Here is a 3,565-nt window from a genome sequence, read left to right as displayed (position 1 = left end):
GCTGGTCTCTCTGTGCGATCTTTCAATAAATGCGGATATCATACCAGCATCAGCCATACTGAGGTAGCCTGAAGATAGATGCATCAACCCAGATTCCTGAATCCAATGCTCTACAGGATCTGACACAGGAACTTCGGTAAACTTCTTCAGCTTCAATCCGTGAGTAATAACTTTTAATGATCCACGATCCTGCGAGTAATTACAGAACAATTAATTAATTAAATAAACTTAAATAAACAATTAATATAAACACTTAAATAAACATGTAATTTAAATTAAATAAACTTAAACATATATATAAATATACAATTAATTAAATAAACTTAAACATAAATAAATAAAATAATTAAATATAATTAAAAATTAATTAACATATACCTCTCCTTCCCATAGCCTCCGAGCCACATGATGCTCATATTGTGTCAACACACGTGTCACCATCGGTCCTCCGGGAAATCCGATCTGCTGATCCCGCTCATCAATATCAGCAGCATCATCAGAATCATCAACATGTGCAGAAGCATCATGAATATCATCAGTATCGGCAGCATGTGCAACATACTGTTCCTTGCGGCCCGCTCCATCTGTGGAGGCTCAAGGACATCCTCCTCCATATGTGCATGCTCAGTAGGCTCAACGTCATCATCCTGGGCCTCTTGTCTTCGACGACGCTGCCTAATTGGACGATTTGCTTCGTTGCGTCGTATGTTTGATGTTGTTGGTGGAATTCTTTCTGCACCATCACCTCTATCGTCTATCAAGTTGTGAATAATTTGGTCAAACGCACCTCTCATTCTAGGCACTGCAATATATCAATATATCAATATTAAAAAAAATAGAAAAATACTTCAAGAAAACTAGAAAAGCATTTCGGAACTTTCAATAGTGTCAAACTTTCGAAACATATTTCGGAAGTTTCATTGAATACGAAACTTTCGAAACACCTTCGAAACTTTCCATGCATGCCAAACTTTCGAACCCTGATTTTTCGGAACTTCCATAATGTATGAAGGTTTTGCATTCCAAAACTTTCGCATTGTTCGAAACTTTCAAAAGTTTGTATTTCGAAACTTTCATGTTGAATGAAAGTTTCGAAAGTTTTGTATTTTGAAAGTTTCATGTTGAACGAAAGTTTTGAAAGTTTGATTATTTCTGGAAAAATTGTACCTCAAAACTTTGATCATCATGGAAACTTTCGAAAAACTGGTAAAAATATGTTTCGAATGTTTGAAATCTTCGAATATTGTCTTACTTTTTGATTTCGGAAGTTTTAAAGATTCGAAGTTTTGGTAGGGTCTCAGGTTCGAATATTTCATAGTTTCGAAGGAAGGAAAAGTGAAATTTTTTTAAGATTTTTATAGATGAAACTAGGGGCAATATGATATTTTCCTTATGATTGAGGGGTGAGAGGTACATTTCTATTTCAACATTGATTATCTGGGCTGGGGCCCATAAAAAATATCACGTAGGAAGTTTCTCTTCCCGCCGCCTTACATCCTCAAAAGTCCCACAATTTTCAAATATTTTTTTAAATTTTAATTTTCATCCAATTAACAAATCTATATATACATACATGTAATTTTTCATAATCAGAATGATCAATCTAAAAATATAAAATCAAAATTGAATGTTTTTTTATAACATTAAGCTAATTCAGAGTGTCAAAATTTCAAGTTGGTATTTTCATCTCTACAATTGTCAATCTAGATAAGTTACTTCTGGAATGATTAAATTAAAAAGAGTTAAAATAAAAATTAGATTTTAGAGAACTTCTGGGAATGTAAAGGTGTGGAAGGAGAAATCTTCATTACTTTGAATGAATCAGCAGCCAACTTTAAACTTAGATGAAATGATAAATAGAAAATTTTCCAAACAAACAAAAATAAAAGTTAATATGATGTTGTCAGAAGTAGCTGGTTAATCTCACGTATAAAAATATCAATGGGAATCCGATTGATTTTTTTTTCATCACTCAACATCATATATATTTCATGAATAAGACACATGGTTAAAAAACACACCAACAAAATGCAAAAATTACATGTATTATAATTTGATAAACATATGAAAATGAATACTGATAGTTAGAAAATTAAATCATAATCTTATTTGAAGAGAGAGCGAGAGAAGAAGCATTTGCGGGTCAAAAAATATTAGGGTTGTGTCGTGTTTAATTGAAAGCTTTGGGGATCAATTTATAAGCAAAATTTTGGATAATGGGCTTTTTTTATTCGCAAACCATGTCTAATTTGCATGGGCTAGGTTTGGACTTCATATTATTGAAAATGACCCGTAACATAATCTCTAAGGGTCAACTTTTTTATATCTCCAAGGGTATATCTCTCCAATAGCAAAACTATGTGGTAGTCTTTGGATGACCTCCAATCTGCTAAATCGGTAGATATCCCTCTTGAAATTAATTTTAAATATCATGTGATGACTTTTTGATTGATTTTGTAAGTATCCGAAGTTCCTAAATAGTTTTAATTACTTGATCATTATTCGACCTATAAACCATTTGTTGTCTAATAGGTAAGTCAATTCATTTATTTTTCTTGTCATCTTCACTTAGCAGCAGTTTGTCGTATAATTCACTATTTGAAAAGTACCTCTCAAAGAGGTCTTTTCTTTCCTATTGGGACAAACTAGTACATTGATTTCTTACACTGATATTAATTTGATTGGGTGTCTTGGAACTCTTGATTGGTGCATGTTTCTTGGTTCTTTGTTGATTTCATGGAAAAGCAAAATTGATGCTACTTGTAAACACTCAATTGCCGAGGTTGGAGATAGGAAATTCCGCGCCTGTGCCATGAGTTTCTTGTTAGCAAATTGATGCTACTTGACCCGTCGTATTAGTTAGAGGGGGTGTTAATCAAGGATTAATTGTATATATTTAGTTTCCCTAATTTAGGCTAGCAAAATTGGACAATACAATATTTTGTTATTATGAATTTTAAATGTCTATAATTGCTCATGTTGTTAGAGGTGGTTAAAATTACTTATGGTTATGTGTAAGTTGTTAGGTTAGTTACATTAATTGCACTATATAAAAGTGCATCATACTCTAATTGTAACAACAATTCATCAAATAATCATTTCAAGTTTATTTTTCTCTTTAATTACTTTTCCTCTTTTTTGGGCTCAACCATGATTCTTAATATGGTATTAGAGCGATAATAATTATTCCGTTATATTCTTTTTCTAAATTTTCTTTATCTTTTCTTCCTTATTTTGAATCAAAATTTGTGATTCTTCATTCTTTTTTTCAATTTGATTGTATAATATTTGTAGATTTAAGATTGAAAATATTTTAGTGATATATTTCACTATAATTTCATTCTTTTTAGCCATTGTTCGCTTTCTCTTTGTGCTTCTACCATATGGTAGTAAAGCAATTATCATTTCTTTGTTCTTTTACCCTATGGTATTAGACATTTCTCATTCTCTTTGTGCTTCCATCATATTATGGTTAAGTTTTGTTGGTCACATTTGACATTTGAAGATTCAAGTTTGGAATTCTTGATTTTATATTGGAGTGAGTGTCGTAGAGACACCGGAAGAT

At 31.7% G+C, this 3,565-nt stretch overlaps 1 non-coding gene across 1 annotated transcript; it reads right to left on the bottom strand.

The window, feature by feature from the left end:
* Nucleotides 1-1,898: 1,898 nt before the first annotated feature.
* On the bottom strand, nt 1,899-1,978 carry LOC113784627 (small nucleolar RNA R12). Its single transcript, XR_003470709.1, has one exon. It is a non-coding gene; the product is annotated as a small nucleolar RNA R12 (small nucleolar RNA).
* Nucleotides 1,979-3,565: the final 1,587 nt, after the last annotated feature.

The sequence above is a fragment of the Cicer arietinum genome, unplaced genomic scaffold, assembly GCF_000331145.2.
Source record: "Cicer arietinum cultivar CDC Frontier isolate Library 1 unplaced genomic scaffold, Cicar.CDCFrontier_v2.0 Ca_scaffold_273_v2.0, whole genome shotgun sequence".
Classification (NCBI taxonomy): Eukaryota; Viridiplantae; Streptophyta; class Magnoliopsida; order Fabales; family Fabaceae; genus Cicer; species Cicer arietinum.
The sequence above is the reverse complement of the archived record's forward strand: the minus strand, read 5'-3'. Positions and strand labels throughout refer to the sequence as shown.